This window comes from Delphinapterus leucas, chromosome 5 (genome assembly GCF_059928025.1).
Source record: "Delphinapterus leucas isolate spDelLeu-1000000601 "Yukka" chromosome 5, BTC_Dleu_Yukka2, whole genome shotgun sequence".
Taxonomy (NCBI): Eukaryota; Metazoa; Chordata; class Mammalia; order Artiodactyla; family Monodontidae; genus Delphinapterus; species Delphinapterus leucas.
In genome coordinates, this window is record NC_143133.1 from 85,332,214 (window position 1) to 85,347,812 (window position 15,599).

The 15,599-nt window shown below is 37.6% G+C and overlaps 1 pseudogene; it reads right to left on the reverse strand.

Annotated features, from left to right (window-relative positions):
- Positions 1–355: 355 nt before the first annotated feature.
- LOC111168125 (heterogeneous nuclear ribonucleoprotein A3 pseudogene) lies at positions 356–4,390 on the reverse strand (annotated as a pseudogene).
- Positions 4,391–15,599: the final 11,209 nt, after the last annotated feature.

The following is a 15,599-nucleotide window of genomic DNA, read 5'->3' on the forward strand; positions in this document are numbered from 1 at the left end:
CCAACATGATTTAGGTTCAAGCATACACACGGAAATAACAGTGTGTTCTTTGGGATTTTTACAAACTCTGACTATCCAAATTTGGATTCAGGTCTTGAGGAAGTGAAAAGCTTGTTTGTACTAAGCAACTGTGCTACACTTCTACTGCAGTAATCACTTGGGATGATTATATCTAGACTATCCTTGGTTTCATCCAGTAAAATGCAGAGGGTACAAACAGGAAAGCATGCCAGCCAGTTAACGGTTCAACAATGCATGATTTTTATTCTCTTGCTCTGAGAGCTTGTATCAACAAAATATATATTAAACCAAGGAAAATAACTGAAGATTTATGGGCCTCTTGTGCTTTAAAAGGGAAAAAAAAAAGGTAGCCACTAATTCGCTCAGATAGAGCAGGCTTACTGGTCCTGTATTTTGAAGATTTTATGAATGTTTCTTAAGGTAGGAGGAAATGGAAAACATTCACTATCCCTTTCCAGAATTTAAACAGAGGGCAGGAGACATTCTTTACACCCAAATAAAACTATGGCAGCAGTTCACATGTGACCAAGGTGAATGTAGAATGGAGATGTTCTAAACACAGCTAGGACTCTCAGCAAAGCTAATACACTAAAATCATATGATTACATTTTGAAAGAAAATGCACAAAAACCAAATAGGAATTTTGAGATTTTTCATTTGAAGTAAATCTTAATGCTATTAAATTCGCAAATATGCTAATTTAAATACCAAATTCTATTATCTAAAACACACATTGCAAACATACAAATATCTATTCTCTCCACATGTCAGAGCCCATTCATTTCATGGTTTGGAAATGGGGAGAATAGATCTCCTTAAACTGCAAGTCAGCAGGTGTTTCTTTACAGTTAACTTTAGCAAAATTCATACAAAATAGTAATTAACAATGATCTTCTTTACTTGTTAACTCACAAGGAAACACCTTCAAAACTGCATTTTGTTAAAGTTTCTGTACTAAAATGTAGAAAAACTGAACTACACAAATATTGAAAAGTTAAAAATTCCTTAATTTTTTATTCCTGGTACCACTACCACAATTTACAGGGCAATATACCTGATGTAATGAAAAGAAAAAGAAAAAGACAAAGCTATAACAGATAAAAGACCTCAGGAATGTACATCTAATTGACACTACATTGCATTAATCAATAGTTGCACTTTTTGCAAACTGTGGCTATGACAGTCCTGAAGAAGAAGGGTTTCCTATTTAAGCTGCAGTATCTTTTCTGACTATGGATCATCGTTCCTTCTGTGGCAGACTTTTACAGTTCCTCTAATGCATTTGGGACGACTGTCTCAAAGTAACCTGCAGCTTTCCTGACAACTCCTCACTCTCTCTCCTGCTAAGAACTGTAGCCCTTTTCTTCTGAGTTTTTAGAACCTTCTGCTACCACATCCACCACTTCCACCACCAGATCCATAACCACCACCATAGGGACTTGCCGAGCTTCTTCCACCAAAACTGCCTCCCTTCATGGGTCCGTAATTTGATTGCTGTTGTCCACTATAATTTCCAAAATCATTATAGCTCTTACCACCACCACAGTTACCTCCAAAATTTCCTCCTTCATTGTAACCATCATATCCTCCACCACCGCCACCATATCCACCACCTTGGTTTCCATATCCTGGTCCACCACCACCATAGCCTCCTCTACTACTATAACCAGGACCACCACCATAGTTACCACCATCACCTCCAAATCCATTATATCCACCATCACCTCCTCCATAACTACCTCTGCTGCCACCACCTCCACGACCATAGCCTCCTCTTCCACCAAAGTTTCCACCATGGCCAAAGTTACCTCCACCACCTCCAAAGTTTCCTCCACGACCCATAAAGTTGCCAGATACACCTCCACGACCTCTTTGTGATGCAGCAGATTGCATTTCTTGTTTAGAAAGGGCCTTTTTCACTTCACAATTATGCCCATTTATAGTGTGGTATTTCTGAATAACAATTTTATCAACTGTATCATGATCATCAAAAGTTACAAAAGCAAATCCTCTCTTTTTTCCACTCTGCCTGTCTTCCATAACTATGGTTTCAATCTTGCCATACTTTTCAAAGTAGTCTCTCAAATTATATTCTTCTGTATCTTCTTTAATACCACCAACAAAAATTTTCTTCACTGTTAGATGGGCACCAGGCTTTATAGAATCATCTCTAGAAACAGCTCTCTTTGGTTCCACTACATGCTCATCAACCTTGTGTGGTTGAGCACACATTGCTGCATCCACCTCTTCAACACAAGCGTAAGTAACAAAACCAAAGCCCCTGGAACATTTTGTTTGGGGGTCTCTCATCACCACACAATCTGTAAGTGTGCCCCATTTCTCAAAATATTCTCTTAAGCTATCATCTGTAGTTTCAAAGCTCAGACCACCAATAAACAGTTTTCTCAACTGTTCTGGTTCCTTTGGATCATGGCCCTCCTCCCCCCGGTGGTGGCAGCGACAGCCGGAGTCAGGCTGGGGGCAGCCGGGTGGCGGTTTTACCTCCATTTTGAGACCAGACCTGCCTCTTCCAACTCCGAAAGTGCTAATTTCATTCTTTTACATGTAGCTGTCCAGTTTTCCCGGTACCACTTATAAGATACAATGTGTTTTGGATTCAAAGAATCAATATTGTCAAAATGACTATATTACTCAAGGTAATCTACAGATTCAACACAATCCCTATCAAATTACCAATGAACTAGAACAAAAAAAATTTTTTTAATTTGTATGGGAACACAAAAGATCCCAAATAGCCAAAGCAACCTTGAGAAAGAAAAACAGAGCCAGAAGAATCAGCTCCCTGACTTCAGACTATACTACAAAGCTACAGTAATCAAAACACTATGGTACTGGCACAGAAACAGAAATATGGTTCAATGGAATAGAATAGAAAGCCCAGAAATAAACCCACACACCTATGGTCAATTAATCTACAATAAAGGAGGTCAAATTATATAATGGAGAACATTTCTTATTTTCTTTGCTTTCCTGAATATATATGTCTTGCTACCCCCTTGAAGTTAGGTATGACCATCTAACTTTCATGGCCTAATGAAATGTGAGTGGAAGGGACATTGCAACACTTTAGAGAAGTATTTAAAAGACAGTATGTGAATTTCTATGCTATTTTCATTTACTTGTGGAAAACTTACCTTGCTATGCAGGTGACATAATATGAAACATGCAGGAATACTGAGCCAACCCATAAAGGAAAGCTGTCCTAGAGAGTCTCTCCACCCTACAGTGACGTTTATGTAATAAAAATTTGTTATGTAAACCCCTGGGAACTAGATGCTGTTTATTTCAGCAGCATATGCTAGCCTATTCTGACTAATATACTCCTGAATAGTAACATCTCTTACTGAGTGCTCTCATGAGTAGCATGTTTATTTATTCATTCATATATGCCTCAGAATCTGGATCCCAGGTCTATCTTCTTCTCTCCTGTCCTCATAGGTCATTAATCATTTAAGGAGCATGACATTTGGTGATACAACCACTTGAGCTTCATCTTCTCTTACAGGGCCTACAATCAACCTGAATGCTTTTCATGTTCATTTGTATGATCAGTTCACCAACCTATCAAATCAGTTATTTCACTATCTCACTTCAGTGATCTCAACATCACTTCACCCCACATTTCATAAGCATACATGCATATTTTCATCACCTGACTCAGTTTCTCCTCTGACATAATGGATTCATTCATCTCACTTTCTGAAAACAGCCTCCTATCCTCCAAGTTGATTCATTTAATCATGCCCTGCTATACCAACCTCATCAGGATGCCGAGGATACAGACCTTCTTATTTTAATCTATTTTTATCCTAATTACTATTGATCCCATTGTTTTGATCCTTAGTAATCCTAATCCTAATGATTTTGCCCCTTTGGTCATTATTCTCAGTCCTTTCTTCATTTTCCTATCCTTTCCTACACCAAACAAAACCTTACTTTGAATAATCAGAAATGTCTGCCTTCTCTGTCTCTTTACCTTATAAGTACCTACAACTAGTTAGACTGATCCAACTATAAATTTGTGCTCACCAAGACCAACTGGATCCTCCTATACTCCCTGGAAATACTAAGAGTTCTTCTCAATTCTCTCTCTCATTTTCACAAAAGTCCCCCTCTGTCCCGAAATCTCAACTTGAGTCATTCATGGTTTTTCATCATAAAAATGATAAGAGGGGAACCCCTTTGAATTCCCAACCTTAAGACCTACAAAGCTACATGCATTAATAATCATCCTTTTTGGGGAGGACATTCAAGATGGCAGAGGAGTAAGACATGGAGATCACCTTTCTCCCCACAAATACATCAAAAATACATCTGCATGTGGAACAACTCCTATAGAACACCTACTGAACGCTGGAAGAAGATCTCAGACTTCCCAAAAGGCAAGAAACTCCCCATGTACCTGGGTAGGGCAAAAGAAGAAACAAAGACAAAAGAATAGGGACGGGACCTGCACCACTGGGAGAGAGCTGTGAAGGAGGAAATGTTTCCACACACTAGGAAGCCCCTTCACTGGTGGACATGGGGGGTGGGGAGGGGGAAGCATCGAAGCCACGAAGGAGAGCGCAGCAGCAGGGGTGCAGAGGGCAAAGTGGAGAGATTCCTGCACAGAGGATTGGTGCCGACCAGCACTCACCAGCCTGAGAGGCTTGTCTGCGCACCCGCCGAGGCAGGTGGGGGATGGGAGCTGAGGCTCGGGCTTCGGAGCTCAGATCCCAGGGAGAGGATTGGGGTTGGCTGCATGAATACAGCCTGAAGGGGGCAAGTGTGCCACAGCTAGCCAGGAGGGAGTCCAGGAAAAAGTCTGGAACTGCCAAAGAGGCAAGAGATCATTGTTTCGGGGTGCACAAGGAGAGGGGATTCAGAGCACGGCCTAAACAAGCTCCAGAAACGGGTGTGAGCCACAGCTATCAGCGCGGACACCAGAGACAGGCATGAAACATTAAGGCTGCTGCTGCAGCCACCAAGAAGCATGTGTGCAAGCACAGGTCACTATCCACACCTCCCCTCCTGGGAGCCTGTGCAGCCTGCCACTGCCAGGGTCCCGTGATCCAGGGGCAACTTCCCCAGGAGAACACAGGGCACGCCTCAGATTGTTGCAACATCACGCTGCCCTCTACCACTGCATGCTTGCCCCCATACCATACCCTTCCCTCCCCCTGGCCTGAGGGAGCCAGAGCACCCTAATCAGCGGCTACTTTAACCCCATCCTGTCTGGGCGAAGAACAGATGCCCTCAGATGACCTACACGCAGAGGCGGGGCAAAATCCAAAGCTGAACCCCAGGAGCTGTGCGAACAAGGAAGAGAAAGGGAAATCTCTCCCAGCAGCCTCAGGAGCAGCGGATTTAATCTCCATAATCAACTTGATGTACCCTGCATCTGTGGAATACCTGAATAGAGAACGAATCATCCCAAAATTGAGGCAGTGGACCTTGGGAGCAACTGTAGACATGGGATATGCTTTCTGGTTTTATGTTTATCTTACTTTAGCATTTAGAGCTTATTATCATGCATAGATTGGTTTATTGATTTAGTTGTTCTCTTCCTTTTATATATATATATATATATTTTGTTCCTTTTTCTCATTTTCTGAGTGTGTATGTGTATGCTTCTTTGTGTGATTTTGTCTGTATAGCTTTGCTTTTACCATTTGTCCTAGGGTTCTGTCTGTCCTTTTGTTTTTTTGTATAGTTTTTACCACTTGTTATCATTGGTAGATTTGTTTATTGCTTTGGTTGCTCTCTTCTTTCTTTTTTTTAAATTAATTTTTAATTTTTAAAGTTTTTATTTTAATAACTTTATTTACATTATTTTATTTTATTTTTCTTTCTTTTTTTTTTCTCACTTTTCTTCCTAGCTGTGTGGCTTACAGTGTTTTGCTGCTCCAGCCCGGTGTCAGGCCTGAGCCTCTTAGGTGGGAGAGCCGAATTCAGGACATTGGACAACCAGAGACCTCCCAGCTCCATGTAACATCAAACAGCAAAAGCTCTCCCAGAGATCTCCATCTCAACGTTAAGACCCAGCTCCACTCAACGACCAACAAACTACAGTGCTGGACACCCCATACCAAACAACTAGCAAGACAAGAACACAATCCCACCCATTAACAGAGAGGCTGCCTAAAATCATAATAAGTTCACAGACACCCCAAAATACAACACCAGACACGGTCCTGCCCACCAGAAAGAAAAGATCCAGCCTCATCCACCAGAACACAGGCACTAGTCCCCTCCACCAGGAAGCATACACAAGCCACTGAACCAACCTAACCCACTGGGGGCAGACTCCAAAAACAACAGGAACTATGAACCCGCAGCCTGCGAAAAGGAGACCCCGAACAGACTAAGTTAAGCAAAATGAGAAGACAGAGAAACACACAGCAGATGAAGGAGCAAGGTAAAAACACACCAGACCAAACAATTGAAGAAGAAATGAGCAGTCTACCTGAAAAAGAATTCAGAGTAATCCCAATGAATATGATCCAAAATATTGGAAATAGAATGGAGAAAATACAAGAAACGTTTAACAAGGACCTAAAAGAACTAAAGAGCAAACAAACAATGATAACACAATAACTGTAATTAAAAATTCTCTAGAAGGAATCAATAGCAGAATAACTGAGGCAGAAGAATGGATAAGTGACCTGGAAAATAAAATAGTGGAAATAAATGCCCCAGAACAGTACAAAGAAAAAAGAATCAAAAGACTTGAGGACAGTCTCAGAGACCTCGGGGACAACATTAAATGCACAAACATTAGAATTATAGGGTTATAGGGGTCCCAGAGAAGAAGAGAAAAAGAAAGGAACTGAGAAAATATTTGAAGAGATTATAGTTGAAAACTTCCCTAATATGGGAAAGGAAATAGTTAATCAAGTCCAGGAAGTGCAGAGAGTCCCATAAAGGATAAATCCAAGGAGAAACACACCAAGACACAAACTAATCAAACTATCAAAAATTAAATACAAAGAAAAAATATTAAAAGCAGCAAGGGAAAAACAACAAATAACTTACAAGGGAATCCCCATAAGGTTAACAGCTGATTTCTCCACAGAAATTCGGCAAGCCAGAAGGGAATGGCAGGACATATTTAAAGTGATGAAAAGGAAAACACTTCAACCAAGATTACTCTACCTGGGAAGGATCTCATTCAGATTCAACAGAGAAATTAAAATCTTTACAGACAAGCAAGACGTAAGAGAATTCAGCACCACCAAACCACCTTTACAACAAATGCTAGAGAAACTTCTCTAGGCAGGAAACACAGGAGAAGGAAAAGACCTACAAAAACAAACACAAAAGAATTAAGAAAATGGAAATAGGAACATACGTATCAAAAATTACCTTAAATGTAAATGGATTAAATGCTCTGACAAAAAAAATAGACTGGCTGAATGCATACAAAAACAAGACCCATATATATGCTGTCTACAAGAGACCCACTTCAGACCTAGGGACACATACAGACTGAAAGTGAGGGGATGGATAAAGATATTCCATGCAAATGGAAATCAAAAGAAAGCTGAAGTAGCAATCTCATAACAGACAAAATAGATTTCAAAATAAAGACCATTACAAGAGACAAATAAGGACACTACATGATGATCAAGGGATCAGTCCAGGAAGAAAATATAAAAATTGTAAATATTTATGCACCCAACATAGAGCACCTCAATACATAAGGCAAATGCTAACAGCTATAGAAGGGGAAATCAACAGTAATACAATAATATTAGGGGACTTTAACACCCTACTTTCACCAATGGACAGATCATCCAAAATGAAAATAAATAAGGAAACACAAGCTTTAAATGATACATGAAACAAGGTGGACTTAATTGATATTTATAGGATATTCCATCCAGAAACAACAGAATACACTTACTTCTCAACTGCTCATGGAAGATTCTCCAGGATAAATCATATCTTGGGTCATAAAACAAGCCTTCGTAAATTTAAGAAAATTGAAATTGTATCTTTTCCAAAAACAACGTTATGAGATTAGATATCAATCACATGAAAAAATCTGTAAAAAAATACAAACACATGGAGTCTAAACAATACTCTACTAAAAAAACAAGAGATCACTGACAAAATCAAAGAGGAAATCAAAAAATACCTAGAAACAAATGACAATGCAAACCCGATGACCCAAAACCTATGGGATGCAGCAAAAGCTGTTCTAAGAGGGAATTTTATAGCACTATAATCCTACCTCAAGAAACAAGAAACAACTCAACTAACAACCTAACCTTACACGTAAATCAATTACAGAAAGAAGAACAAAAAAATCCCAAAGTTAGCAGAAGGAAAGAAATCATAAAGATCAGATCAGAAACAAATGAAAAAGAAATGAAGGAAATGATAGCAAAGATCCATAAAACTAGAAGATGGTTCATTCAGAAGATAAACAAAATTGATAAACCATTAGCCAGACTCATCAAGAAAAAAAGGGAGAAGACTCAAATCAATAGAATTAGAAATGAAAAAGGAGAAGTAACAACTGACACTGCAGAAATACAAAGGATATGAGTGATTACTACAAGCAACTATTTGCCAATAAAATGGACAACCTGGAAGAAATGGACAAATTATTAGAAAAGTACAACCTTCCAAGACTGAACCAGGAAGAAATAGAAAATATAAACAGACCAATTACAAGCACTGAAATTGAGACTGTGGTTAAAAACCCTCTAACAAACAAAAGACCAGGACCAGGCTTCACAGGCAAATTTTATCAAACATTTAGATATCCTTCTCAAACTCTTCCAAATATAGCAGAGGGAGGAACACTCCCAAACTCATTCTATGACGCCACAATCACCTTGATACCAAAATCAGCCAAAGATGTCACAAAGAAAGAAAACTACAGGCCAATATCACTGATGAACATAGACGCAAAATTCGTCAACAAAATAGTAGCAAACAGAATCCAACAGCACATTTACAGGAGCATACACCATGATCAAGTGGGGTTTATCCCAGGAAGGCAAGGATTCTTCAATATATGCAAATTAATAAACGTGATCAAACATTCACAAACTGAAGGAGAAAAACCATATGATCATCTCAATAGATGCAGAAATAGCATTTGACAAAATTCAACACCCATTTATGACAAAAACCCTCCAGAAAGTAGACATACAGGGAACTTACCTCAACATAATAAAGGCCATATATGACAAACCCACAGCCAACATCATTCTCAATGGTGAAAAAGGGAAACCATTTCCACTAAGATCAGGAAAAAGACAAGGTTGTCCATTCTCACCACTATTATTCGACATAGTTTTGGAAGTTTTAGTCACAACAATCAGAGAAGAAAAAGAAATAAAAGGGATCCATATCAGAAAAGAAGAAGTAAAACTGTCACTGTTTGCAGATGACATACTATACATAGAGAATCCTAAGGATACTACCAGAAAACTACTAGAGTTAATCAATGAATTCTGTAAAGTAGCAGGATACAGTTTAGATGCACAGAAATCTCTTGCATTCCTATACACTGATGATGAAAAATCTGAAAGTGAATTTAAGGACACACTCCCATTTACCACTACAACAAAAAGAATAAAATACCTAGGAATAAACCTACCTAAGGAGACAGAAGACCTGTATGCAGAAAACTATAAGACACTGATGAAAGAAATAAAATGTGATACAAACAAATGGAGAGATATACCATGTTCTTGGATTGGAAGAATCAACATTGTGAAAAGGATTATACTACCCAAAGCAGTCTACAGATGCAATGCAATCCCTATCAAACTACCAATGGCATTTCTCACAGAACTAGAACAAAACATTTCACAATTTGTATGGAAACACAAAAAAGCCCCGAATAGCCAAAGCAGTCTTGGGAAAGAAAAACAGAGCTGGAGGACTCAGGTTCCCTGACTTCAGACTATACTACAAAGCTACAGTAATCAAGACAGTATGGTACTGGCACAAAAACAGAAATATAGATCAATGGAACAGGATAGAAAGCCCAGAGAAAAACCCACACACATATGGTCACCTTATCTTTGATAAAGGAGGCAAGAATATACAATGGAGAAAAGACAGCCTCTTCAATAAGTGGTGCTGCAAAAACTGGACAGCTACAAGTAAAAGATTGAAATTAGAACACTCCCTAAAACCATACACAAAAGTAAACTCAAAATGGATTAAAGACCTAAATGTAAGGCCAGACACTATAAAACTCTTCGAGGAAACCATAGGCAGAACACTCTATGACATACATCAAAGCAAGATCCTTTTTGACCCACCTCCTAGAGAAATGGAAATAAAAACAAAAATAAACAAATGGGACCTAATGAAACTTAAAAGATTTTGCACAGCAAAGGAAACCATAAAAGCCAACCCTCTGAATGGGAGAAAGCATTTGCAAATGAAGCAACTGACCAAGGATTAATCTCCAAAATTTACAAGCAGCTCATGCAGCTCAATATCGCTAAAACAAACAACCCAGTCCAAAAATGGTCAGAAAACCTAAATAGACATTTCTCCAAAGAAGATATACAGACTGCCAACAAACACATGAAAGAATGTTGAACATCACTAATCATTAGAGAAATGCAAATCAAAACTACAATGAGATATCACCTCACACCAGTCAGAATGGCCATCATCAACAAATCTACAATCAATAAATCCTGGAGAGGGTGTGGAGAAAAGGGAACCCTCTTGCACTGTTGGTGGGAATGTAAATTGATACAGCCACTATGGAGAACAGCATGGAGCTTCCTTAAAAAACTAAATTAGAACTACCATACGACCAAGCAATCCCACTACTGGGCATATACCCTGAGAAAACCATAATTCAAAAAGAGTCACATACCACGATGTACATTGCATCTCTATTTACTACAACCAGGACATGGAAGCAACCTAAGTGTCCATCGACAGATGAATGGATACAGAAGATGTGGCACATATATACAATGGAGTATCACTCAGCCATAAAGAGAAATGAAACTGAGTTATTTGTAGTGAGGTCAATGGACCTAGAGACTGTCATACAGAGTGAAGTAAGTCAGAAAGAGAGAAACAAATACCATATGCTAACACATATATATGGAATCTAAAAAAAAAAAAAAAAAAAGGGTTCTGAAGCACCTAGGGACAGGATAGGAATAAAGACAGAAACGTACAGAATGGACTTGAGGACACGGGGAGTGCAAAGGGTAAGCTGGGACAAAGTGAGAGAGTGGCATGGACATATATACACTACCAAATGTAAAATAGATAGCTTGTGGGAAGCAGCTGCATCACACAGGGAGATCAGCTTGGTGCTGTGTGACCACCTAGAGGGGTGGGATAGGGAGGGTGGGAGGGAGACACAAGAGGGAGGCGGTATGGGGATATATGTACACATAGAGCTGATTCACTTTGTTATATAGCAGAAAGTAACACACCATTGTAAATCAATTATGCTCCAATAAAGATGTTAAAAAAAATTATCCTTTTCTTTACCATGTACTCTGTTGATTTTCTCCACTCCTCCCTGTGTCTCCAAACACTTCCTTTTCTAACTCTTTCTTATTAGTATTTTACTATGACCATGATTCTTTCCAATTTTATAATTACTCAACCACTAAAATTATCCCTCTTATTTGTACCTGAAATACTTTCATCAATTACTTACATGCTGCTAAATAAATGCAACAAACCTCATCATATAACCATATTTTTATACAGATGGGCACTTTCTTCTTCTTCTTTTAAAAATTTTTATTGGAGTATAGTTGATTTACAATGTTGTGTTAGTTTCTGCTCTCCAGCAAAGTGAATCAGTTATATATATTACATATATTCACTCGTTTTTAGATTCTATTCCCATATAGGCCATTACAGAGTACTGAGTAGAGTTTCCTGTGCTATACAGAAGGTTCTTAGTAGTAGTCTATTTTTTATATAGTAGTGTGTATATGTCAATCCCAATCTCCCAATTTATTCCTCCCCCCCTTATCCCCTGGTAACCATAAGTTTGTTGTCTACATCTGTGACTCTACTTCTGTTTTGTAAATAAGTTCATTTGTACTAGTTTTTTTTTTAGATTCCACATATAAGTGATGTCATATGATACTTGTGTTTCTGTGTACTTACTTCATTCAGTACAACAATCTCTGAGTCCATCCATGTTGCTGCAGATGGCATTATTTTGTTCTTTTTTAGGGCTAAGTAGTATTCCATTGTATATATATACTGAGTAGTATTCCACATCTTCTTTATCCATTCCTCTGTTGATGGACACTTAGGTTGCTTCCATGTCCTGGTTGTTTTAAATAGTGCTGCAATGAACATTGTGGTGCATGTGTCTTTTTGAGTTATGGTTTTCTCTGGGTATATGCCCAGGAGTGACACTGGGTTGTATGTTGGCTTCAGTTGCCCCCATGCTTTCTTGATTTTCCCTTACTATTCCTACCTGATTATCTCAGCCTAATTTACAGAATCTTCTTCTACCTCCAGGTCCTTGTCCGTATATATTTAGGTTTCATCCTCGGTGTGAAATCTCTTCTTAATCCCTACTCTTCTTAATCCTGGGTGATCACATATACATTTATTACCTCTACTATCTACAAAGATTATGTATTAATGATTTACAAATATTTATCTAGAGAACAGACCTCTCTCTAAGTTCCTTTTGTTTACTACATGTCTCAATGTAGTTGTTTCATAAGAATCTCATACACTATCTAAACAAACTAAAATTTTGGAATAAACCAAAGTGACCCAAGAAAAAAGAAATAGAGCACATAAGGCACAAGGAATTTCCAGGTTGATGGTTATGGAAGCACACATGGTGAAACAATGCAACAGACATAGAGGTCAAGTATTCCCAATTGAAATGTGAGGATAGAGGCCCAGGAAAGATGTCTCCAAGATGAGAAGCTGGCAAAATATCTACTATGTTTAGAGAAATTTAAAAGAGGTCTCTGTAAATAGAGTGGAAATTAACTAGCATTAGATATATAGTAAATGAAACAAACTAAAACATTAGATATTAACTCCATTAGACCTTAGATATTAACATTAACTCCAAGAAAAGCAAAAAATTAGCAAGAAAAGAAACGTAATCATAGAACACTTCTTGAGTCACCTGTGAATAATCAAATAATGTGATATAACAATACTGAAAAAATAAGAAGAGATATAAAGTTGAACTGAAAAAATAAGGAATAGCAATATAAACAGAGGTATTTATCAGAATAGTCAATTTAAAAGATATGAACATGTTTATCTCAAGGTAGTAGAAGTCAGGAGAGGAGAGAATGGGGCAGATGGTTGCTATTATTAAATATTGCCTACTAGAACCAACAAGAACCTACTGTACAGCACAGAGAACTCTGTTCAATATTCTGTCATAACCTAAATGGGAAAAGAATTTGAAAAAGAATAGATAGATGTATATGTATAATTGAATCACTTTGCTGTACACCTGAAACTAACATTGTTAAACAACTATACTCCAATATAAAATAAAAATTAAAAAAAATATATTAGCCTATGAGTATTTTTTTTTTTTTTTTTTTTTTTTTGCGGTACGCGGGCCTCTCACTCTTGTGGCCTCTCCCATTACAGAGCACAGGCTCCGGACGCGCAGGCCCAGCGGCCATGGCTCACGGGCCCAGCCGCTCCGCAGCATGTGGGATCTTCCCAGACCGGGGCACAAACCCATGTCCCCTGCATCGGCAGGCGGACTCTCAACCACTGCGCCACCAGGAAAGCCCCTATTTTATTTTTTAAATAATGTACATGTACTACTTTGATAAAAATTTTAAACATTAAAAGTTTTATAATATATGTCTTGCTTTTGTCTAAATGCAGGAGGTGTGAGGTACAAATTATTGTCTAGGTAGAAAAAGTAAAATACCACAAAAAGAGTAGATGAGTTGATAAATAGAAGATGTAGCACATTGGTGCATGTAAAATGAGAGAGTATTTGGTTGGTTAGTTGGGTAGTCAGGAAAACTAGGAGACAAGAAACAGAATAAACTCTACATAGGAAGTGGTTGTTAAGCTCCTTGAAAAGGAGTAACATGTATAATTTGCTTTATATACAGTAGGTAGTTTAAATTATTATGGAAAGAAATACTTCAGCAAAATACATGAAAAGTAGATGAAAGCACATTTAGAGCAAACTTTAATAATGGTGCTGAAACCCTGTGATGGTACATGAAAAGTTATTTTCTGAATATGTTTTGAAAATGTTGGGGTGGAGAATAACCTAGGGTTGACATATAAAATACAGAATGTCCAGTTACATTTTATTTTCAGAAAAACAACAGATTTTTATGGGTTCCCCAATATTGCATGAAACTTATAATTAAACAATTTTTCATTGTTTATCTAAAATTCAAATTTAACTGAGCATCCTATATTTTTATTTGCTAATTCTGGCAACCCAAGGATAAACCAATTGTTAAAGACCTAAAAGGTAAATAATACAAATACAGACATTCTAGTTAAAAGTAGAAAATTATAATAGCTAAACTTTTTAAACTAATTTAAGAACCTGAAAATGAAGAGCAGGGTAATGAGCATTCTGAAAGGAAAACCCTGACATAAGAGATCCCCTTACCTTTGGTGAATACCAAAAAAGTGTCTTTTTGTATAATGATGATGTTAGCTTTCCTAACTGGATGAACATCACCATAAGGCTACTCTCCTGTTCCATATTCAAAGGAATCAATCATCTTCCTGATGGACACATCTAAATTTCTAGCCAAGAGCGACTAAAACAGGGAGATATTCATGAGTTCCAGGCAAATTAAACTCTAAAGCAGGTTGTCAAACTATGGCCCACTGACCTGTTCTTGTAAATAAAGTTTTATTAGAACACAGCCATGCCCATTCATTTACACATTGTCCATGGCTGCTTTTACACTACAAAGGCAGAGCTGAGTATGTGTCACAAAGACCTATGGCCCACAAAGGTAAAAAAAATTTACTAACTGATCCTTTATAGAAAAAGTTTGCCAACTGTTATTCTAAAGGCTACCTTGACCAGCAAGGACACAGCAGAATCAGGCAAAGAGAAGCTCTGAACAGGCCTACAACCTACAACCAAACCTTCTCTTCGATAGCAAAATTTCAATGAGGTCTAATTGGACTGAGGAGACATCAGAGTTAGATGGAGTTAAGCAGTGAATATTAAAAATATTTATAGATTTTATTATTTTATTTTAAGTCACCTTTATTTTTTTAATTTTTATTGAAATATTGATTTACAGTGTTGTCTTAGTTTCAGGTGTACAGCAAAGTGATTCAGTTATACAAATAAATACATTCTTTTTTTACCTTCTCTTCCATTATAGGTTATTACAAGATATTGAGTAGAGTTCCCTGTGTTATACAGTAGGTCCTTGTTGGTTATCTATTTTATATATAGTAGTGTATGTATTTTAATCCCAAACTCCTAATTTATTTTTGATCATCTTTCTTCAAAAGATCTTTTCTCTTATTTTTAATATCTACTTAACATCTAATTTTAAATTATTAGATTTTATTAAAAGTGTAATCAACTAGGTCATATGCATTCTCTTCAGATCTTT